The sequence below is a fragment of the Oryzias latipes genome, chromosome 6 (genome assembly GCF_002234675.1).
Source record: "Oryzias latipes chromosome 6, ASM223467v1".
Classification (NCBI taxonomy): Eukaryota; Metazoa; Chordata; class Actinopteri; order Beloniformes; family Adrianichthyidae; genus Oryzias; species Oryzias latipes.
This window is the reverse complement of record NC_019864.2, coordinates 14,623,614-14,649,318: the sequence shown is the minus strand read 5'-3', so window position 1 is coordinate 14,649,318 and position 25,705 is coordinate 14,623,614. Positions and strand designations below refer to the sequence as shown.

Sequence of the window (25,705 nt, the reverse complement as noted above, 5' to 3'; positions counted from 1 at the left end):
ACAAAAATCTTGATCAAAAAGACACTTATGTGATGGCTAGGGCAGTTAAAAAAAGTAAACTAGTTTAAGAATAAATTTTAGACAAATCAAAATTACTATAGTGAAATTGGAAATTGAACAACATTAAATCTGCATTTTGGAACTAATCTAGACATCTACAAGCAAATTTGGGTAACTTATTTTACAGTGGCCATACACTCACCAAAGTCTTTGTTTAACATAAAACCTACAGCATCAGCAAGACAGGAGAAAAATCCTTATGACAAAAACAAACAAAAGAAAAACCCTATTGTTTGATGAAACAGTTTATTTTTATACTATGCAACACTTAGCTCACATTTAGTAAGGATTGAGGAGAGGCTGCAAAGGTATTAAGTTTAAGAGGCCTCCCAGCTGTTGTGTGGTGTGTCTATCTCTGGAAACATCTTGACCCAGCAGGCTCACTGTGAAGCCTACGCAGCAGCACTAAAGATGCTGTGAGGTAGAACAGAGCTGACACTTTGCACACATGCACAGCTGGGAGGTAAACAATCTCTTAAGCAGCAAAACCACCACAAGTCATCAGGGATTTAGCACAAAGAGAGAAGAAACAAAAGACTTAGCTCCCACCTTTATCTGCAGTTAAACAATAGTGGCACGTTCATACCTCTTTGTCTGGATGACAGGAAAAATAACAAACTAGAAATTATTATTACTTGCACGTGCATATTGTATTTACTTTGCTTATTTCCAAATGCTGCAGCAGCACTTCATCAAAATAATATTGTATACAACTGCTTCAGACTCCTAATAAAGTAGCAGCCAAAGGTTAGGCAGCATTGGATGTGACTGGAAGTGAAGCCCTGTTGGTGCAGTGCAGCCACAGGTAGCTCGAAGTACCAGATGGAGATGCTTGTTGTCCAGGGTAACCATTAGCTAAAACTAATTAAATCGTCTAATGAAGCAGACGTTAATGACATACAACAAATGGTTATAAGCATATAAAATTCTGCAATACAATTACTTCCGCTTTTAAGCCACTGGCATGCTATATTCTAGCATCTATATCCTCTTTATTACAAACATCCGCTTAACAAAAAAGGTATGATGCTTAACTTGGGGTAAAAGGGCTTTGCTCTTTGAGATCAGGCTTTAAAAAAATATAGATTAAAAAAACTATTTGTCAAAGAAAATGTACAATAATCCCTGGTGTTACTGCGATTGCACCTCATTTGTTGTAATTCAATGAATGCCGGGAGAAAACCAAGCAAATGTATAACTGCCTGCTAAAAGTTTCAGTCTTATAGAGAGAAAAGTGGAAAATTAAAATGGCAATGTTCAGCAATTTTATATCTGATAAAAGATTTTTGTAAAGTCATCAGAAAAGATATGACAGAAACAGTGATTTGATTTCTTACCCTTTAATCTAATGAACATGAACATGTTTTTAACATGTTTTCGGGGCATTTTTTTATGATGAAGGGCATAAAATATTAAAATTGCACTTCTGAGTATTTCTTTATTCAAATCATTGTGAATCAAGAGCAGACAAAGAAGTGCCTTTGTGTAAAAAGCCTTTAGCTATGACATAGGTGCTACTGTCAGTGGGCCCACAAGCTCCCTGCTCTGCTCCATTCTGATGCATCCACTTTGTTTTCTGTCTTTGTTTTCCTCATTTGAGCTTGCTTCTGGATCAAAACTCTACAGTCGGATAGCTCCAATATTGATCGCCATTTTTGTTGCACTAATAATATTAGGTTGGGGTTGTGAGCGGCTGTAAGGTAGCAAGAGAGAGTGTAAAGAAATGATGGGAAATGAGGAGAGGCTTACTCCGCGCCGACAGTTCCCGTCCACAACTTGGAGGCAAATTTCTGATAGAGTCCTGATACTCTGCATAAACTATGTCCTAGGTTTTGCCTTAAGGTTTTGCCTTAAAACAACATAATCATAATTAAAACACAGCTGGGAACACTTTTAAAATGGATCATAACATGATCGAAGTGGGACTTTAAAGCATATCTTTATATAATTTCAATAAAATTTCACTGCATACCAACACTCCCAGACGGACTTACAGTCAGACTAGCATACCAATATAATGTTGACGTCATTCAAATCAGCCTTTTGTTCAAAACTGACCAACTCTTGTCATTTCCCATTATTGTCCATAACTTTGAGAACAGACGTTTATCTGAAGTTGAAAGCTTACACCAAACGTGCTTTGGCCTTGAAGTCACAGATAAAGATGGGAACAACTGAATAACTAGAGGAGATAACATACATTCAAATCATTCATAAAACCTTTCAAAAAAGAAATGAAAAAACAAATGCAAGGGCATTGAAATGTTTTCCAGTTCACCGATGGACAGCGAATCAATTTGTAAAAAACAAAGTGTTAATTGTCCTGTCATAGAAACTTTCCAAAATAGCAAAATGCTAAAATGGGCCATAATCTAACACAAAATAGGAGCAATATAGTAAAGCACTAAACCATTTGCCAATAAAAAAATAAAAATACTGACGCACAACAAGGCATCAGCACAACTGAATTTGGACTGTATCAGTTTTCAAACTTGAATTGAATGTGTTTGTGTCACTTTTCAGCCATCAAAAAGCTACATCCAAAAACCTAAATTTTCTAAATTTTAAATCCTAAATTTTCTGCTTAGGACTGTAGCAAAAATGATTTTAAAAGAAAACAAAAAATCTACAAAGTTACCTGAGTCAATTGCTTAAATAATGGAACCATTAACATATTTAAAAAAGCCATTTAAGGGCTGCAGGTTCCGGCTCAAGCACACAACCAGCAATGGTTACACAACATTACAGAGTGCACTTCACATGGAACCCTGTTTACAAAATATGGTCTGACATTTGCATCCTTATATGTGAACACTATAAAGAATGTGCATTTTCAAAGCTTTAAACGAACAGATGTGGCATTTGAAGACAGAAATTATTCATTTATTTTACAGTGAAGAGCTGATCAACTGTGCTTAGTTCAACATAGGAATAGAATAACAGCCAGAATATTTGAATGAAAGAGCAAGTCGGAACTGTCCAAACTTTGTATACACTTCCTGTCAAAAGTTGTAAAAAATGATTAAATCTCCAGTTTTATATTATAAAGTATTCAGTGTAATGTTTTGTTTCACTATGAAATACATGATGGTATAAATAAGCAACTGGAGTTTAGAAATTCTGAAATTTAGAGCAAAAAATTTACAATTATTTCCGGACTATAAGCCGCTACTTTTGTCATGCGCTTATAGCCCTACGGCTTATTCAGTGACGCGGCTAATTTAAGGATTTATTTGACGGCCGCCTTGAACGCTCTTTCGATCTCAAAGCGGAGACTGAATGCATGATCCAACTTCCAGCAGCAAGCCATTTATTTTTCAACACACCTCTAAGCAACCAAACAGCATGGCCCTCACTTCAGGTCTTACACACTTCAGTCATGGTTCAACAAAAAGAAACACCCATGCCCAGCCGCATCCCACACTCCTTTGGTGCCATTAGAGCCAACGTGCACGTGACCGCCACTAAAATACAGCGCATGCTCAGGAGTGAATTTACCTCAGAGTGACACGACCCCATCTATTTAGCAACTCTGTAATATACGAGATGATCTTTTAAACGTGCTTTTATTATTGTTATGGTGATTATGAAGCGCCTTTTCGCTCATCATTTTATTTTTAATCTGTGTGGTCAGTGCTTTTTTGTGGCAGAACGAAGCCGGAAGAAGGGTTAGTTAGGTGAAGGCTAACATGCGCTAACAACAACATTTAGCCTGGATGAACATAAATTTATGCGGGAAATGCCGCAATCTTCAGCTTGGCTGCACGTAAATATGTGGGAATAACATCAGCCTTTATTTTGTCAGGACACACCTGGAAACACAAATCCACGTGATTGTTTGAACGGTTTCTAAGGACTGAGCGGCATTTTGCCTGGGGGTTAGCCTCGCCTTAAGCCCCTAAAACTAATGGGAAGTGGGGAATCGCGCGAGTAAATTTCCTCACGATAACTGAGGGATGTAATGTTGATTATATGGTTACTGTTTGTTATTTTATATATGATACCCTCAATTGTCAATAAGTAAAAAAAATAAATAAAAAAAACATAACTGAGGAACCTGTGAACAGAAGTCAAGTGCATGCTGTTTGGCTTATGTGGGTATGTTCAAATACATGGGCTGACACAATGTTGACTCCTTCCTCAGTGAGACCGAAGCTTGACGGGCTGATCGTGTTGGTAACAACATGCAGCTTATACACTGCTGTGGCTCATGTATGGAAATAGTGGTCGAACCTCCTGAAATTGAGCGCTCTATTACCCGGAAATTACGGTACTTAAAACTTTATATTCATTACGGTAGCCACCGTTAAAATATTTAACAGCTCATGCTTGCAGCAGTATATATAAAACGTCGTGTCGTAGTTTAGACTTGTGGTTAGGGTCATCGTCATGCCCTGGTTCAGGATGCCTCACGCTGTACAGGTGACTAGCCAGTCTTCAGTAGTCCAGTAGTGATTATCCCTCACTCAGCCAAGACTCTTGCTATAACTCATGTCAACATTCCAGCTCATTGTCTTCCCTCCACAGTTAAAACTGAGACTGGCTGAATTTGAAATATAGCTGCCTTTTTCCAGAATTTTTTTAAACTTTCAGCAGTACTACGGTTGTGCCGATGGACAATACCATCTTCGTGATGGCTGACTGACATCACGATGGAGAGACAGCATCGTGATGCCACGCCCCCGCCACGCTGCGAGTCGACACCATAAGCTGCGGTTACATGTGTAAAATATCTCGATCGGATCAATGGTCGGGATTAGAATTCAACCGTGTTCATGGGCCCAGAAAAACTTTTTCCGATTATAAACTTTCACATGGGTCACACTTTCGGTCGGAAGAAATCATTCGTACATGCGCAGTAGTGTTTGAAATACCGGAAGAGGAAATTAGTTCCCCTGCGAGGCTACAAACATAGATATCTGGCAGCTCCGTAATATACGAGATGATCTTCTGAACGTGCTTTTATTAATGTTACGGTTATTATGAAGCGCCTGTTCGCTCATCATTTTAATTTTAATCTGTGTGGTCAGTGCTTTTTTGTGTGGAAGAACGGAGCCGGAAGAAGCCAGGGCTAAGAGAGGCTAACACCGCCCCAAAGCCACTGTGTGTGCTGGCAGTCCGAGCTCTGCCCGACACACACTTTTACCAGAAGACCCGGTTCTCCTAAGTTTAGCAGCTGGTTCACCTAGAGCTGCGGGACAGATCGCAGTCCCAAGACCCCACACATAGCACACACGTAACAAAGCATCCTTCCTTCCCCTCAAACACAAAGTCCGTCTGCTCTGCTCAGAGACACAGTCGCTCGATCCACTTGACTAATCAAGTGCAAAAGCGGACTTCTTCTCTTCTATATTTTTGTCACTTCCCTCAGTTTATACTGGATCATCGCGGATGAGTCATTGATTGGGAAATAAAATAAACGAAGTAATAAAGTAAAATAACGAATAATAATTATAAAGAAAAAATTACCACCACCCCCCTCCCCCCTCCAACCCTAAGCAGTACAATACTGTTTAACTGAGGCTCAAAGGGGTTTGGTACCACAGTGGGTTCCAGCATTAATTCAGGTATACAGTAAAGGTCGTAGGTCTTTTTTGTCATGGAAAATAAAATAAAAATTTATATATTTATATATATATATATATATATATATATATATATATATATATATATATATATATATATATATGTATAAATAAATACTTTTTTTTTGGGGGGGGGGGGGAACAGTCACTACAAATGATATGAAAATTGAGAGGAAAAAAGTTGTGGTCAAAAATGAAAGGGAAGGAACACTAATTTGAAAAGTTGAGAAAATATTCCTGGCTTTCCCTCTTTTTAGTTTTTTTTCTTTCAAAAAACACCATCATATTGGCTTTCAAAATACACAAACAATGGTGCCATTTGTTTTGGCAACTTCTCTGAAAAAAGTTGTTTTTTATCTAAAAAACTGATAGTCATCTTTTGAAAAACTTTGCTGTATGACTTTTGAAGTAAATTAGACCAAGGAGACTGTGTTGAGCACAAACTCAAGAATTTTCACAGTATAACTATTTCAAGCCTTACTTTCAAGCCTACTATGATCATTTTCCAGTTTGGCCTGTTTGCTAAAGTACTACCTGGTTGCTAAGCAGCGATATCAGAGTGGACACTTGAGGGCTTGGCTCACGTCACCTTTCTGCTAGAACTAATTGCTTTTTAAAGGTCAAAAATAATTCTTAAAATATCCACTTAGATTGTATTTTTTCTTGTTTGTAACAATTTAACAACATGTAGTGCTTTGCGCTGTGTTTTGCCATCTTATTTTTGCTCTTGGAAAAGATATCCAATTACAATTTCACGTGGGGGTTGGATTAGTGATGCGGACTTACACATGTATAGTTTCTGCAGACAATTAAAGTGCACACAGACAAAACAACTGGAAATTTCTCAACCAGTAACATAGAAAACAGGACAACATTTCTCCTCGTTTCTCAGTTTATATCCTCATGGCTGTTTAGCCAGGTTTGTAAAAAAAATATAGGGATAAAAGTTATAAGTTGAAATGCAAGGAGATTCTTTTTTTTAATTGGTCTGGTGTCAATTTGGTTTTCCTAAAGAACAAGGTACATTACCTTTTTTCAGTATTTCATTTTAAAAAATTGAGTTGCTCATTTGTCAGCCAGATTGAATTCTAGTCCGTTTCAGCTCCTTTGCGAACTTCCCGTTCTTACAAATGAATGCCGTCTCGACAGCCAGATAAAATTACTTAAGTATGCTGGCTGACCTTAAACAAATCAGTTTGGCCTTTCAGCCATAGTACAAACGTGGGTTAAGCTAATTTAGTGTTTCTCTGTAGACTATTACATCCCTGTGGGAGAGTTGAGACACCTTCTCTGAATTCTGTTTTCCAACAAGGGATACAATTGTTTGATGACAAGTGACATAATTTTAATGACAAAAAATAAACTTTTTTACGTGTATGAACAATGCATACTTAAATTAATATAAACCAAAAAAATTGTAAAAGGTAAGTTTTTTGTTTTTCATTATTGGTTGACAATAAAAGCTGGAATTTACATTCATTTGTAGTATTCCATACTTATGAACGTATTTATTTTTGATAAAGGGAGGGAAACCCTACTGTTAAAGTATTTTTTTCACCCAAACCCATTAATTTGTTTGTTTGACCTGGTACAATTTCCCCTATATGTCAATGTTTTTGAAAAACATTCTCTCAGAATGTTTAGACAGCTGCAAAATTTGATATTTTTGTGCTACTCATTCATGATCCCAAACTCCACTCACCTTTGGTTTAAAGTTATTTCCAGCAAAACCTCAATTTCCTGGTGCTTTATAGAGGTTGGAAAGGAGTAATATCATGTCCAAGTCACCTTTATGACATTTAATAACATTGAATGTTTTGGTATTGTGCAGAACTTATACCTTTTACTTACAATATGGTTTCTAACAATTAAGGAATTTAAAAGTGAAAAATAATTAACTTGTTGCTTGAATACGCATCTTCCCAATACAAATCCATTCAAAGGTTTATGTATCTTTGTTAGAAGACATCTACATTTTGTGCGTGTCATGTTCTTAGTAAAAAAAAAAAAAAAAAAAAAGGAGATTTAATTATGTTTTACTAAGCAATCATTCAAGGCTTTAGTTATCTGAGGATCGATATTGTTGATTTTTCATCTAATACCAAGACACTGTAACAATGTCACCATTTAGCAGCTATTGTTGCAGAGAAGCCAACACTAAATAAAACTGAAGAACAAGGTTTTCAAGGCAAAATGCCAGAAAACCATAACATGTGGTATCATAGTTGCAACTGTACCAACCCACAAACTTAAGACTTTGTCTAAATTTTCTCCCACACAGCAGAGGGATGAATCATACTGTAATGGCATGCATCCTGTTTGGTATGGTACACATTTCTTGTGGCTTTTTTTAAGGGTAGCCCTCCACTTTTGCCAATGATCCGAGGGATGCAAAGAAAGAGCAGCTCAGAAAAACCAGCAGACTCAACATCATGATGCCCAGATGTAGAACTCCTACTAAAAATAAAATCTAATTTTCTGGAATTCAAAGAAATCTCTGAGCTAGAACGTTTTCTTTGTCAGTGATCTTGCATTGGCAAATGCCAGGTCAGTAACAACACCCTATTCACCCCTAAATTCCTATCAGCAAGTTTCTGAAGATTAGAAAATGAATTGTGAACCATGTGCCAGCGGAAACAAGGAGCCGCCACAACGGTGACCAGATGCCTCCCTGGCAGAAGAACAGGAACTACAGGGTCCAAACTAATCAGTCTGACGGATGGTAAAGATATTACACAGTTTGTGTCAAAGAGCTTCGTGGTAGGAATACAGGTGAACTCTGAGCCAAAACACCACCCATGCTCGCTCCTTTTTTGGCGAGCTTCCTGCGACGCAGGTAAGCCGGAACTGCTGATAGAAGTGAAGATGATGGAAGAGGAGGACATATACTAATATTTTCTAAATAATGCTTTAATAATCACTCAGAAACCATCTGAATACTGAGTGACTGGCAACCAGACAACAGTTCAGCAGGGACAATATCAAATCAAACACTATCAAAAAAAATTATTAAGAGGGAAGGCGATACAAGAGATGGCATACCACTCACACTGCTGGCGCCATGACCAGAAGAGATTGCAATCAGAGATGCAATCATCAGAAGAAGAAAAAAAGACATCTACTCTTATTTTTAAAGCTCTTTCTCAGCAGCCTATCTGGTGGCAGAATATATTTTCATAATGCACCAACCACTTACATGTATAAACTAAGCATAGATTACTGTCTTTAGCCATGTTTACACACAGATATTTAAGGGTCTAAACACAGAAAGATTGGCTAAAACTCTGTAACACTAACAACTGTGCTCAGTCCAAATCAAGATAACCATTTTAAATGACCCATATCAAATTTTCCACACTAAACATTTTATGCAGTTATGCAAGTATCCGAGCATTTTGAGAGAAAAATAAAATTAGGGAGCATACCATACATGGAGTATTTTTTCTAAATGGATTCAAATTGCATACAGCTTTCTCATAACCATGCCTCATTTCACTTCTTTTTCTGCAACATTAAAGCTTTTATCATGTCTGACACTTGACCAATTTTCTCATCAACAAACAAAAGAGCCTGGGACCAATAATTGTATATTCATACAGTATCTGGACCCATGTCAACAAGATTCACACTATTTCTTTTACTATTTTGACTCAAGTTCCCTTGTGTGCTCCCTCACAGAAGACAAGCCGAAAATAATAATGCACGTTCCCTGTGACAGGAAATCAATAGTTGGAAGCATCCATATTACCACCAGCTCAAAACCCCAACTTCCCCCGGCTGTCTGTAGAAAATAAAACAGAGCCATTTCAAATGTCATGTGCAAGTCAGCATGCTGCCAAACAAAGACAATTTAGCTCAACACAGAGTAAAATTTGTTACACAGCTGCTGAATAATGCACCATAGAATCATTTCTTCTGAATTTCATTTTTGAAAATGCAAGGTCAAAAGCACAGGAAATGGAACTCGGCCTTCAGCATTCCACAGATAATGGACACAGCCCACTTTTCAAGCAAACACATGAATAAATACAATCTTTGTTACAGAGATAAACATTTGTTGTTTGTAGTATAAAACCCCTTCCAGCTATCAATCTTAAAAATGCCTCTAAACCACGTTGCCCCATTATAGGGTGCATGTATTTTCATAATGTTGGAAATTCAGTATTTAGCCAAGACATATTCTAAAAGTGTCAGATAAAGAACAGTTGCTTCATTTAAGGTTGATTCAACAACAGACATGTGTGAAAACCCAAGAAAAATTGAACTTTTCTGCTTTACTGACCTATGAATGCACAAATAATAAATGTGAAGAGTCATTCATCATCTTCAATGGGTAAACATGTACACATGGTTTTGATCTTTTTAAGTCAAACTAATTTACAGCTTTTGATTAAAGTCAAGTTTCTCCAAATATCACACAGGTCAGTACCACTACATTCATCCTTTTAAAGTCTCTCCGATCACCTTCTGATCTGTTTTCAAAGAGCTCCCACTGTTTTTTTAATTATGATTCTGCCATTTGTAGCCAAAATCAAAACACCTGCGTCTCTTTCTAGGACAGTTTCTGCAGAGCGTCAGTATGTTCATTAGAAATTCATCTTCAAATTGTGTTGGTAACTGTTGGTCCGGATCAACACCCCTCCCTTCCCATCACCCATAACTGAGCGCTCTGTTTACATGCCTTCCCGATACCTTATCACACACCTCCAACCTAACAATCATGGTGTGACAAAAATGGGGAGCAATATCGGAACTATCCAGCCGTATAGTCTTGAGCCAGATGTCAGCTCAGACCAGGAAAATGAAGGCATACTTGGATCTAGTCTAGTCTACAAATTGATGCATCAGAATGGAAAAGACAAGGGAGCTTGTAGCCCGAAATCGAATTTTCTATGTAATAAAAACTGTACGGCATTTTTTGGTCTGCTCCCAATTTTACAATGATTTGAATAAAGAAATACGCAGAAACGCAAATTTAAACTAAAAAGTCTTTATAATTTTCCTTCATCATCCGAAATATGACAAACACAAGACATTAAACACCAAAAGACACAATTTTCATCAGAGTGGATCTTTATAATGTTTAGTAAACCCACAATTAGCAGCACAAAATTTTGAGGGGTTTCAAAAAAAAAAAAAAAAAAAAAAAAGAAAATCACAAAATAAGTGGAACCCAAAGGTTGTCTAATTGCAATCAAGTCCCCAAATTTCATATATTAGAGTTCCTAAGATGACCATTAAAGGGTTATTTTAAATGAGCTGCACCTACCATGAGTTAGACGATAAAATGCTGCATTCTGTTGAGCGGCAGAACTGAAACGCACCATTTAAGTTTAAAATGCAGAGCAGCTTAACAACAGATCTAAAAATATTAAAAAGGATTTTTAAAGAACTCATGTAACAAAAACAAACCTGAGCTCGTCTGAAAGATGACATTCTGCAGAGAAAAACAGTGTTAAAAATCACCAATCAATGTCAAAAACTGATGGAGCTCCCAGCCAAGGCAGAGCACAAAAACTATTTTGTTTTGTGGAGAAGAAATCTGGATTCTGTCATACCTTTGACGTTTCTCCATTATAAAACACATTCCAGAGCAAAACTCCACTCAACTCATGTAATCTTTCATCTCTGTGTGCTATTACAATCACTGCCCGCCTTATTGAGCTTATTCATAGCTGATCTTCATTTTATAAAATCTCAATGACAACTAAAGGTTGCTGTTAAATAGTAAATCAGTGTAAGATAAATGTTTAGAATACATAAATGATAAAAGATATGTTCTCCAAAAATGTAACAATGTAGCAATAACTGTACTTACATGGTAAATCTTGCCATTGGTGTTTATGAATTTACAAACTGACATTGCTTTTTTTTCTCTTCTGCACAACAACAAATGTGGAAGCATAGATACTACTAAAAGGGAAAAGTTGGGTACATTTTCAGTGGTTAAAAATAACTTCACTTTATTGAACAAGATATACAAATATGTAGGAGAATTGCAGGGGCAACTGAAAGCAAGACTTAAGGGTCTTATTTTCCATTACCCAGCAGGCATCAAATCAAAATGGATGCTGTTAAAAGAAGGATTTAAGTAGATAAGAGATGAGAAAGGCAGCTGTAAAAAAGGGGGCGGTTGATGCAATAGCATCTCTCAAGACAAGGTTCTTTTTTAAATGAGAACAATTGTGCGGGTGGGGGTTTCACAGACAAAAGGAAACTGAAATTAATGTATTGTAGTAGCATTATTTTTAACAGATAAAGTTTTAAACTTCTTGAGGTCTTAATAATGATATTTTTCTTAAATCAATATTATTTCCAAATGCCATTACTGTCTCCCATTAAACATGTGATCACCTGTGCAGCCTGTTAGTCTGGTTTTTGACTAGCAAGCACAGGCGTAGTGCAGGCTTAGCGGAGTTTATACAGAAACAAATAAGGCAATCAACCTCAGGCAGCAGCAAATCAATGCCTGCACAGGTTGGCTGTTGTCTCCTGGTCCAGTTTACCTTAGTTCTATTGATTTTGAAAGGATATAGATGAGCTCCCATTCTTATGCAGTTGGCAACGTTGTAATCAGTGTCAAACTGTTAAGCTGAATGCTGCTTTGAAATGACAAATTAATATGAAAGTTTACGGATTAACTTAAAAAAATAAAATAATATAATTCATCTTGAATTTGAAGAACGGTCCCTTTCTAAATTAAAAAAAAGAAATAGCCACAAGTTCATCCAGTGTCAGAGTCATTATCTACAATTTATTAAACAGCTCTGTCAGTTTGAATAACATATCCAAATACTAAACTGTTCATATTGTGTTAAAAGTTTATCCCAATGTACTGCTAGATTAAATTAAGGTAAATTGGGTAGACAAAAATGTTTGTCTGAGAAGTAAAGCCATTTGTAGGTCAGAGCTTAAAACTCTAGTCCAGGGATGGGCAAATACCATGGAATCTAGATGAAAACATTTGGATTGAAAATTATATTTTAAAACGGAGAATTTTAGAGTTTTTTGGTTAAAACTTTTGTTCTCATTTTAGAGCCAATTGCACCAATTGTACCTCGAGTTAAACTTGGAGGAATGCTGCGTTCATGTGGTGTTCGAATGATCAAAAGAATGAAAAACAACAAATCTACAAACACCACATGGATGCTAGAGCAGAGTCCCCAAAGTTTTTCTTGTGAGGGCCATAATAACTCTTTCTTTAAAACTTTAAACTTCTTTTATCTTCCTTTTATTGTAAAGCCCTATAATAAAGTTTTATTAATTCATGATCCTTTTGATAAAATAAATAACACTATAAATGAAATAAAAAATGACCAAGTAACTCTCTGTGATTTTCAAAGACAAAATGTCAGGAAAAAATATTATGATACATTAAAAAGAAAAACCAATAAATAGTGGATCCTCTCCCATCATTGTCCCGCTGAGACTTTGAGCGCTGCAGCTGTTTTTCATCCAGTAATAATGAAAAAAGCACATTTATATGTCTTCTGCTGCAGCGCCGCATATATCTCTGTTAACTTTTCACCAGTACACGGTTCCCTCGTTTACTGCAATTTAAAAATAACCCGTGATCGGTGAAATCCACGGAGTATGATTACAGACATTTATGGCAGTAAAACTCCTCACTGCACCTTTAATACACTTTTCTCAGACAGACATGAACATTTTCACCCTTTTTCTCTTGTTAAAATTCTCAATCCTTTACAGAAATTGGGTCTTAGGTCTGAGAATGAAAACAAAGATCTGATCGTGATCAAAGATTTCTGCAGATCTGAAGAGCTCCCCGTTTCTGTACAGGAGACAGGACACGGAGGAGATTGATTGACAAGGTCTCCAGCCAATCAGGACACAGAACAGGGTGCGCCGTTTAAAAAAAAAAAGCAGCATAATCGCTCTAAAAGAATGAGCTAAACTGTGGAAGATGAACTGCGACGTAGAAAGGTTAGACTGTGTCTTCTCCCTGTCTTCTGTTCCATTTGACAGGGATTTTAGAGGGTTTCAGGTTGGAGTACAGACTGCAGAAGAGTGGAATCAAATGTCACGTTCTATGCGGGTCTTGATCATGTGCCCAGATAAAAATAAGAAAAATACATGGGTCTCTTATTTTGTTCAGTGGGCCGGATCAAACATGGAGGTGGGCCAGATCCAGCACGGGGGCCGTAGTTTGCCCACGCCTGCTCTAGTCAGTCATTTAAAAAAAAGAATTGCTTGTACTATGAAACACTGGAGAAACTAACTAGTAAGTTAAGAATCACTGAGGAAAAGACCTGAATTTGTTTTTGAACAGCCATGAACACAGACTAAATAAGAAAAACTGCATGTGCTTCTTCAGTAGTTTGTTTCAACATCTTTACTTCTGTGTTGAATTAGCAGTGAAAGTGTTTCCACATGTATGACGTGACTTTTTGAGCAGATGTATGTTTTACACCTATCTGACAGATAGCAGAGGAAACAAGTTTCTGACTCCAACCGTACAACTGCCTTTTGAAAAAACAGTGTATTTAAAAATGGATGAATGCAGTTTTTTTCTGTAAGTGTTTTAATTAATTCTATCAATTTTCCAAACAAAAATGTTTCAACAAAAACTGACAAGAACACATTGAAACAGGAAATAGGTTTCAGATCAACCCGCCACAAAGAACCACTTTGATTGATGTTCAAATCCACTGATAATATAAAATCATTTGTCTTCATTATAAATTCTGTGATTCTTCGCTATAAAACACAAACCCATATATTGATAAAGAAACAAAAAACAATAACAAAAAAATATATATGCGTTCCAGATATATTAGCATGTCAGCATTGGTTTTAAGTGAAGTTAAAGCTTTTGTTTTTCCTTCAATATTCATTTCCATGTTGGGGAAGCATGCTTTTCACACTCCCTAACTTTAGACAGTTTCTTTTTATCTTGTTTTAATGTGGTTTTTTCCCCAACAACCATACAGCATAAAGTACATTAAAGACAGAAATAAAGAGCCTTTGAAGCTGAAAATCTAAGATAGGGGCTTTATTGCAAGCCTTCTATCTCAAAACCAGAGGGAAGATGTGAGACATGAGGAGACAAACAATCCTGCCAGAGGAGAAATTCTGGATGACAGGGACACAAACAAGCAACACCAACTTGTTAGGAGAACAGAAAAAGGGTTCATAACAGAAGTCTACCATTTAGAAAGTCTTCAATAATACAGGACAAATATTTTCTTAGGCGTTTCTCTGTTGACAGATGAATATTTGCATGTTTTATATTGTAAAACAATTAACTTACTGGACTTCCTTAGAATGCTTTTAAACCTGGACAAAACATTGACTTTTTGTTAAACTATACTCAGCTTAATAAAACAAACATTTTATTTAACTTTCAACAAAATACATCTAGCTCTGATCAGCACCAAGAAAGAGGCTTTTTGAAAACTCTAAAATGTTTTTTTGTTTTTGTTTTTTTTAAAAAAATGAAAACTCTAAAATGAAAATTTCAAACCTCAAGCATTAGAAATGAAAGAAACATTTTTGAGAAGAAATTAACATTAGTTTGTGACTTTGTGAGCAAATTCCCAGATTCCAGACAGTGCAACACAGGAAACATAGAAACGTGGAAACAAAGGCAGAGCATGAGTGAGGTTGCTTTCAGACTAGGATAGTCTAGTTATGTGAATCAGTTGAGTTAGGATTAGCAGTATAGAAAAAGGGCACACTGTCATTTGGTTTGGTCTAAGTTACAGTTTTTCTCAGTCGCTTTAGTACAATTCTCAGATCAGAATTGAAGTTTGCAAATACGTGTGTGCATTTCTCAAAACAATTTGTACAAACAGCAAAACACTATGGATTTCTTGCAAAAGCCTGTAACTTGCTCAAAATCTTTAGTTCATCTCTCAAAACTAAGTCTTTATGTCATTGAACATGTCAGTGCCATCAGAATGTCACGTCCTTCTGTCATTGTCTACGAACAAGACAGTCAAATGACTTAGTCATGTTGTCAATATAACTGTGTACTTTAGAGGGAGGTTCTGATGTAAACTATGGCTAAAGTTTTGATGACAATTATTGTAAAATGCAAGTTACACCTTTTCTGTTTGATTGCAAGAGACTGGACAAGATTCACATTTACACTTTTATTGTTCATATTGTAATTTGTTGACAGACCATTTCATACCAACATAGAAAAAACCCACTGCAAACAGTAACACAAAGGGAAAAAAAAGATAGGACAATATTCTGTACAACAGTGCAGGCAGTGCAGTAGGAATTGGTGTGGTCTTCCTACACCTCTTGTCGTTCCTGTATGTTAGGCAGGGCTCCAGACTGCGACCAATTGGTCGCATTTTGCGACCAAAATTTGAGAGTGTGCGACTGAATTTTACATCCATTCGCACATGTGCTACCAGTAAATTTGCCTCCCCCACCCTCCGTGATTTTTTATACATTAAACGTGGAAGGGGCACGTCAATGATCAATGAAATAATCAATGAGACTCGAGCGCACACGCACGCAGGCAGACACACACACTCGCGCACATACTCATGGAACGCGAGCACGTACACTCTCGCGTGATGCCTGTCTGTGAGGCGGCCACTGCGTGTGAGAAGAATAGGGAATGCCACTGTAAGTGGCTAAAATGCGTGGAGGGGGAGGGGCCTAGAGATAATCGAGCGCGCTCTGTGGGATGGAAACGGAGACAAATATCATTACAACCTCATATGTGCGTCTGAACTATGGGTAAGTGAACTATTGATTCATTCTTCCGACCTGCGGCTAGTGTACCAGTGCCAGAGTGTACAGCAGGGGTCTCAAACTCGCGGCCCGCAGGCTATTTGCGGCCCCCAAGATGATATTTTGCGGTCCCCGCCTTAATATGAAAGTTTAATGTTACTGCAGCACGCCAGTTTGTATGAATGACACTTTTTCATCGTCGTGCACGGAGCTGACCAACCAATCACAGTGGGGTATACGACTCTTGGGGGCGGGACAATGACCGGGCTTGAAAGCAGGACACCTGACAGCCCCCTCCCCGGACCACATTAAGGAGTTCCTTACCTTCCTTTAGAACGTATTTATTCGCTCGTGCTTTTCTAAATACATGCAGTCCGTCCTGAACTTTTCTATGGGCCGCACAGACCCGGAGGAAGGTTTAGGTTTTGGTTACGGTTACGGCGGCGCATCAAACGGTTTATGCACGGCTGTTACGGCAGCACACCGCTCCCGTCCCGCGGGAGTCGGGTCAGCTGAGGAGAATAAATGTCCCACACCTACATGCGTGACAGCTAACGGGGCTTGAACTTTAAACACGCTCGAGCAAAAACAACATTGGTTTTAGACTCACTGAAAATACGTGGGGAAAATGCAACGATAGACGTGTTTGAGATGAACCGGGGGGGGGGGGGGGGGGGGGGGGGGGGGGGCTGTGAGATGAAGGCGAATCTGCAGCAAGACTGAAGGAGGACAGGAAGATGGAGTTGTCCATAACATTCAATTTAGTTTTAATATTCCTCTCCCCCTTAGTATGATCTGTGTTATTATATATTTTATGATTATTTTAATGTTTTGTGATGTATGTGGCCTTTTTTAATGAATTGGTATTTTAAATTATTTTATTTAATCACTCAACTACAAAAACCATCAGGGCACATGTCCCATAATGCATTGTTTTGTAGTCTGTAGGGCAGCTTTCAGTCAGTTCAGTTTCCAGCTGTGTCCGGGTAGGTTTGCCCCTTGCTCCGCCCCTTTCTTGCGATATTTTTGTGATGATTGACAGTTGATGTTGGAGCAAAAACAAAAATATATGTCACACACCAGGTGATCTGCGCAGCGTTGAGTTCACCTGGGTGATCTCAAACACGCTTATTGTGCATCTTGGCTGCACCGATTTGGTGTCACCAAGATAAATTTCCATCCCCGAATGTTTACATACATTTAAGTATTGTTTGTAACTGTGAAATGACCGAAAGGTTACTACAGTAATTACTTTGTTATTAAACCTTTTTTTAAATTATAAATGTATGGTATTTTGTTTACTATTTGTACTGTCATGACAGCGATGTCAGATTACCTTCTTGTTGCATCTTCAAAAGTGCAGAATAAAATGTGACACTGAATTTGAAACAGCACATTGTAATTTCTGCATCTATTATTAAAGCACTTATTAGTAATACAGTGGAAATTAGTAGATTTGGTTAGAATGTTGATTTACGGGATGCGCCCCTAAATTTTCTGGTTGTGCCCCTAAAATTTTCAGTTAGGGGCCACTGTGCTCCTAGTGAAAAAAGTTAGTCTGGAGCCCTGTTAGGCCACAAATTCTCATCCACATCACAGCGAATATCCTCTCTTGCAATGCAGCAAAATATGTTTGTCACATTATGACAACTTGGTCAACAATTTTGCCGTTAATGACTTATACGATGAACTAATGACTAGGTGTTTTGAGGAGTAAGACTATTGCACAGTGAACTATATAATACATTTTGATCAACATGACATAAACAATTGATAATGTAGCAAAGAGCAGAGAATTGTACATAATCATTTGCATGGATGTACCAAAGCAATTGCAACTTGTTCAAAGAAGTGAGAAACTGCTTATATGATGTGCACAAGTGACATCATGATGTGAAGATTGAACAAATAGTTTTGGGAATTTCATTCTGATCTGAGAATTGTACTAAAGCGACTGAGAAAAACTGTAACACTGTATTCTTGAGAATGAAGCAGATGTAAAAGCAGACCACACTTCTACCATTCAACCAGGTGTGGTATCGTCTGAAAAAAGATATGGCTGGAAAGAAAAAGGAAAAAAAGCACACAGAAGGAACCAGATAGTTCGCTTAATCATCACCTCTTTGCTCTACTATCTATGCTTACCAGATCTTCTTGTGATTTTTATTTTGGTGATTCAAGTTTTCCTGAAAATTCCTATTTAATTAACTTTTTCTCTTTGATCCATCTTTGTTTTCACACAGCTGCTGAACCATACCATGATTCATTTCTGGTATTCCCAGTATTCCCCTGTTTGGTATCTACAAGAATCAGGGAAACTTTCATATTTGCAAAATACAGGCGGACTACCCAAAGAAGTTAGCCCTGCTGGACCAATCAGCACAGAGTGAATGTTACCCAGGAGAGAAGTCTGCCTACTGTACACTGACATCAGTGTGAAAGCATTTTGCTCTAGTACTTGAGGGAAAACTCAGGAAAGAGAAAAAAAACGCAATCTCTATCAAAATTGTATAGATGTATTACTGTTTATTGCTGTGGGTTCCACTGAAACCATTTACTTAGTAAATATTACCACTACTTCCTAATCAGGGTTCCAGGAGTTCACGAAAGAATATTTCAGCTGTCTTTAGACAAAGATCTGAACTGAGACTAAACCAAAATAATGACAAATAAATCCATAGATAAAATACAAATCACTGAATCAAAGAAAAGCAGAAGCTTCTCACTGTGTTAAGACAAAGCTTGACAGCTCCAGGTGAGGCAGAGCATATAAGATTGACATTTATGTAGTCTGTTGCATCAATCTGCTCTAGCTAGAGGACAGTCTGACATTTGCACCCAAAATTCTGTTTTGACTGAGATGATTAGGACTCTCGTCTGTTTTAAAATAAAAAAAGCCCTTTTGTGTACTTAAATCCCCCCCAAAATCTCAGTTTTTCTATTGTCATAATTAACAGCAATAAAGCTGTTTGCTTGGGATGTGTTTTACAACGAGGATATGTTGGTAATGCTTATATGCTCACATCTCTGTAGTATGTCACTAAAGAGAAGAAAAAAAAGTAAAAGTTTTTTGTTTAGATGTACTGGAATCCAACAACTGAATCCCCACATTTCTAACTATACATTTGTCATTAAGATATGCTTATTAAGAATTCTTCTTTTATGGTTGAAGTTGTCTGGATATTCTAAAAGAGTTTTTTCTTTGAATTCACACCAACAAGAAAAAAAAAGCTTGCAGCGACAAATCTGAGCTTTAAAGGTTGTAAGAAAGTCTTCAATCCCATTTCTGAAGTGTTTGCTGATAAATAAAGCATCTGCAGTAAATTCTGCAATACTGAGTTTAAACTGTTTGGAGTGGAGTTTTGTCAAGGTTATCTACAAAGAGAGCTCATGTGTCGGCTGCAGTTGATGGTTTATATTCCATTGTCAGCCTTTGCTGACACAGCATCTGATGTCATTGTTTCAGTCATGACAGGTTACCAACAATAAAAGAGTGACTTAGACCACGCCTTACCCTCTGCTAGGCTGTCAACTGTCAACAGTTGGCTAGTTTCGTCATATCAGGAAAAAAATTGCAACATATGTTGAGAAATCAGTTTTGCTTTTATTTCTATCAACCAAACCCAACTGTACTCATCCACAAAAAAAACGGTGTGTTCATACAGGAAGCTGAAAAAACTCTTGAGCTGCTTTAGACCACACTCTTGGACAAACACCGAGTCACACGGAGAGGACTTCAGTACCATTTAAGTGTTCATAACAGATTACATCAACTTGTGTGAGGAGCATCCCCCTTGAAAACAGTAGTGTTTTTGTAACAATAAGCCTTGAATTAAAAGATCAAAAATGGTAAGAACAGAGCACAAAGCAGGAAGACAGCATTTTTCTTAAACAGACATAGCAACAGAAGCTCTGTGACAAGAAATCCTTAAGAGGGCATTGAAATAAAGGGTCAGTGAGGAAAGTAGCATTTTAAGACACGCTTTGATGAATATTTCGCTTTGGCCGCTCTTAACATGTTTTTGTGGAATTTTTCTTATCAATCTTAAAATTGCATTTCTGAATATGTCTTTATTCAAATCATTGTGAATCAGGAGCAGACAAAAAAAATCCTGTTTGAACCAGTTTGTAGTTATGATGTAGAAACTACAATGAGAGGGAGATAAGCTCCCTGCTCTGCTCTATTCCTACACATCCACTTGTAGACGACTAGATTCAGCTCGTCTGAGCTGACATTTGGCTCAAAATTGTATGGCTGGATAGCTCCAATATTGCTCGTCATTTTTGTTGCACTGCTAGTGTTAGTTTGGGGTTGTGAGCGGCTGTAAGCTAGCAGGAAAGCAAGTAAACAGAGAGGTGATGGGAAGTGGGGACTGGCGTGCTCAGCCACAACAGTCCCCAAAACTCAAAAGCAAATTTCTAATGAACTACTGCTGCAAAAACTGTCCTAGAAAATGACAGATTTTTATGTTTTAGCTAAAAGGGGCATATCCATAAATACAAGACCACTAGAAACGCTTTGAAAATAGATTAAAGATGTTTGAAGTGAGTCTTTATAGAGAGCGGAGCTCCGATGGATGGGCAGCCAATAGCACGCCGAAAGGCCGAGCATGTCTTTCAAAAATTTCAGGTCAGGGAGAAGGTCGTATCCCCCAGTGACCCCAGCCCAACAGATGGCTTACTTCACAAGCGTATCTGTTACGCTCACAAGCAAACAACTCAAGGCCTGTTCACACCGGGACGAATTTCGCCTGCGATTTTCGCCGACGTTTAACGCCTCGTGACTAAACTAAGGGCACCAATATGAGTGTGCACACCGACGCGAAAAAAACGCCACGCGTCAAAGCGTCACTTTTTAAAAAACGCCTCGGGTTCGTTTTTTTGGTTTGACGCGTCGCGTCGAAATCTATTCGACCAATGAGAACGGCGCTTTTGCACACGTGTCTGGAGCCTCTGAATTAACAGTAAAACACAACTTGGGGGCGCTCAAACACAAAACTGCCTTGCTGAGCACACATACCAGCGAAGAAGATAGACGCCGAGTTGCATCTACACAGCCGTGAAGAAATAATGACGGACATTCTAAAATATCCCTGAACCAAGCACCAGTTGGAGCAACTGGTGCTTGAAATATTCATGTTTTCTTTGTATGATTCTGACAAGCGCGTAAATACTTGCTCTCTTCTTCTGAGTGAAAAGCGACTTTAAGAAGCGTAAAGTTGTGCAGCGCCACCTTGTGTACAGGAGTATTTCTGTTTTACATTAAGCGCTATCTAATTTCAGGGAATGAAATTGCATGTTCGCTCGGCTCATCGTCAGCGAAAATCGTCTGGGTGAGAACACAAAAAACGTGGTGAAAAACGCTGGCGAATAACACCTGGCGAATATTCGTCCCGTTGTGTACGGGCCTTTACAGGAAAAACAACAACACTTTGTGAAGCCAAACTCTGAAACTCTGAATGCAGTCTCAACATTTCTGTTTCATCATCAGAAACATAGATCTGTATTTCACCTGACATCATCTGTTTGTTAAAAAAGAGCAAGATAAGTGTGAAGCCAGAGGTTCCTCCAGCATCTCAGTATATGCACAGAAAAAATAAAAAATAAAAAAAGCTGATAAGTGTAAAACTAAACTGACTCGACTGTGACTCACCGGCTGAGTCAAGAACGCGCAACATTACACCACTTTAGCCTTTAAAAATCAGCAGTTCTATTTAAATAACAGATTTTTACAAAGACAGAATTGTAAATCTATAATAGGAAGGAGGATGTGAGGGATTTGGAAAAAAAGAAATAAATGAAAGCATTTAGAACTTAAGATATTTGAATGGTTTGTGTACTCATGTTCAACATTTCAATACTACTAAAAGTCAACCTGGACAGAACGTAAAATTGGTAGAAATAAAATACACGCACTGCAAAGGAAAACACCACTCTATCCAGGAGGTAAACAGGAAAGGTGAAACTGAACTAAAAAAAAAGATATTATTTCTGTACCTCACATAGAAGCAGCTAAAACATTCACCATCTCTCACTGCGAACGTTAAACAGGCTCAACACAACCCGTCTCTGCTGCACATCTTCTAAAGAGCAAGAATTTAACAAGACATAAACTTTAAGTTATGTAAGTGCAATTCAGCCACATTACCTTCAAGATTGTTATGACTTTGGGATGTTGCAGGCCACACCATCCAGATGACTGCTGATGTGAAGTGCTGATCAAAGATAATCAACTGAGAATTCAATTAGCCAGTTTATGCAGGCAGTTAGAGCAGGCAGAGTGAAATCATCTCCCAAATATACACAAGAAAATAACCACTAGTGTTTTGCCAGGCCTCCACAATAAAACTGCTTTTCTGCTTTGCCCAGATGCAGCCACTGAGTGTTGTTGTTTCTCTTTCGGCTTTCCCCATCAGGGGTCGCCACAGCGAACAAGTCGCATGGGAAACTTGGCAATGTTTTACGCCGGATGCCCTTCCTGACGCAACCTTCTCAAACCGGGCTTGGGACCGGCACAGAGGTAGAGAAGGGAACAAAGAACAGCCTGGAGTCGAACCCGGGTTTCACGGACGGAAGGCGCCGCAGACCAGCACGAGCTAAACCGGCAGGGCATGCAGCCACTGAGTATGGAGGAGTTATTGAGAAAAATTGTACATTTAAAAAGATGTTTGCATGATTTTGCACTAAATTCTCTTTCATAATTATCACCAAACTACAATAACCAGAGATGATTGGAAAAATATTTCACTACAAAATCTTCCACAGCATGTTGTAGTGTCCAAGAGCCTGTGAAACTTCCAAAGATGTGATCCGGTCCATCTCCGGGTCTTCAGACTAAACTATGCAGATACCTAATCCTCCACAGATGCTGATGCTTGCAACAACTCTCACAGGAGCATTTCAGCCTCACCACCCATCTCCACTGAGACTGCTTCAGCTCTGAATCCAGAGGGGGCTTCTGCACACGTGCAGACAAAACATCCCGACGCAGCAGCTCTGCTGTGCAGCCAATCTGAGGTCACGGTGCAGCTCTGTTTTTTTTTTTGTTTTGTTTTGCACAAATATAAAGCAAAGTTGTACGACTACACATTACTACTTCTAGATGACAGTGAGCGTAGAGTTCATACCTCACACCCATTAGTGGAAAAACTAGCATGAAAAAACTAACAAGGCTAAAAAAAATGTGTTGTAAGAGCCATTCATGTGAGAGAATACAAGTCAGGTAGGGCACTGGTAAACCTGTGAATTATTTTTTATTCAAAGAATTGTCAGAGCAGCATTTCACATGGAAAGATAGGATCGGTTAAGAGGATAGAGTTACCTAAAATAGAAATGGATGCTCGGCTAGTATCTGATGGACTTTTTTCAAAAATCTATGGGGAGAAAACAACTGAAGCGCTTTTTAACTGTGTATTTCTTCTGCCAATTAGTAAACCCTTGGGACACACACACAGAGATCTGATGACCACTGCTAGTTTGAGGGAAAGAGTTTTACTGCTGCCATGGCAATAAAGCTCACGTTATAAGGAAAAAAAAAACATCTATATGGCTGACAGCTCAGCCAGTCAGAAACGGTTGCGAGTTCAACTTCATTCAGCTTTGCAAATATAGGCATGTCAAAGCCTAGCCAGCATGACTTTAAAGGTAAAATCACAATAGATGATTGTCTTTTCATGCAAACCAAACCCTTAGAGCGATATTCTGGTAAGAAAAACAAGTTGAGCTTCAAGATCTGAGAGATAGATCTCCATGAAAAGGAGATTTGAGAGATGTTTAACCTGTTCCAGCCCCACATGGAGCCAGGATGGTGCTGGAGAATTGCTGAACACTTAGACAAGTCCTGACAAACCACATGGGTCAATGAGATAAATGATTTATCCCTCGCAGGACTGAACAGACGTTACAACACCTACTGGATTTTAGCAAGGCTACTTTATCAGAACGGAAAAGTGTACAGAGACAGATCATTCTCTTTTTTTCAGGAATAAAAGCACAAACCCTACATATTTTTTAAGTGTAGTGACGTCTTAGAATTTTTGAAATGATACTAAATTGTTCGGATAAACTACAAATATTCTAATTATTTTTTAAAGGTGGAAATGGTCAGAAAACACACTGACTCATAAAATGAAGAGTCGTTTTTGAACAGAGAAAATAAGCGGTTGCTTTGAGAGACAATTATAAAAAGGCACGTTTGGACCGAGCTCAACCTCACCGCATCACTGTTATTTGTGCTTAAAAAAGAAAATAAAACACCAACCAGTTATGTTTCAAGTAATAACTTCAGCGCCCCGCACAGCGCGGCATCAGAAAGCTTCTCCCCCGCGCGCGCGCTCATTGAGTTATATTTCAGCCAGCCGTGAATAATTAACTCCAACAGACGTTTGACATCCTAAAGCAAGAAAAAAACGGAGCCTAGTAAAGTAGAAGTGTCGTTCGTGAGCGAGTCTGTGGTGGAAGCAAAGGGTTTGTGTCAAAACTTACGGCGGGAAGCGGCGCGGTGTCCAGAGTTTGGCTTCAGAGCGGAATATTAGCCGTGGTTCCCGGGAGTGGGCGCAGCGGTAATGGGCAGGCTCATCACAGAGCTCCGCGCGGCAGACCCGGGAGTAGTGAACAATGTGCTACCGTAAAAACAGGCGCCCGTTGTGCGACGCAGCCGCAAATGTTCCTACCGTAATACTTCCACTAACGGGAAAACCAATATTTTTTGAGTCGATAATTCAAAATAAAAGATAGTAGATATTTCCGGGTTTTCTTACATTAGTATAAGTCATTTTAAACCCTGGAGAACCCACTAACACATTTCTTCTGGGCTTTTAAAGTTAAAAGTTAACTTGACATTTCCGGCCGGGTAATAACAATGGAAATGAAAATAAAAATAAATAAAATAAGATTTGTATTTTTTTATTTGTTCCCCCCTGTGGTTTCCCCAGGGTTAAAGTCTCAAAAAGCATTTAATTAATTTTCCAGTTGAATGCAGGCAAACAGAACTGTATCCACATCTTCTCTTTCCCCCTGGGTTTCTATGAGAGAAGTTCTGATGATGCTAGAGGTGACCTCGAAAGAGATGTAACCATTAACAGAGTAACTGGATTGTGTGGCCCTTCCCCTGGCTTTCCAAATACGAAGAACCTGCTGGTTCCAAGAAGCCAAAATCCCATAAACTTATATTGAGAAATAAACAGCTACTACTCAGTTATTTTGTATGTAAGATTAACCATTGCTCTACTACATTTTTTTCAACATGTTCTTGCTAATTTCAATTTTCTTTCCATGTTTTTTTCTGTAGTGCAAATTATTCAAGTTTTAGACTGGCCAATCAGATGCCTCAATAAAAGTTCGTGGTC

The 25,705-nt window shown here is 38.3% G+C and overlaps 1 protein-coding gene across 3 annotated transcripts in view; it reads right to left on the bottom strand.

Moving 5' to 3' along the window:
- tp53i11 (tumor protein p53 inducible protein 11) overlaps positions 1–24,993 on the bottom strand; it is a 57,437-nt gene extending 32,444 nt beyond the window's left edge. The window contains exons 1-2 of one of the 3 annotated variants that reach the window (XM_020703927.2): positions 24,843–24,993; positions 24,619–24,750 (exon numbers count right to left, since the gene is read on the bottom strand). The gene's annotated coding sequence lies outside the window, so the exon portion shown is untranslated. Of the gene's footprint in view, positions 1–22,506; positions 22,604–24,618; positions 24,751–24,842 lie in introns of those variants that run through there. The other 2 variants (XM_004069551.4, XM_023955704.1) reach the window with 2 other exon arrangements.
- Between the last annotated feature and the right edge of the window lie 712 nt (positions 24,994–25,705).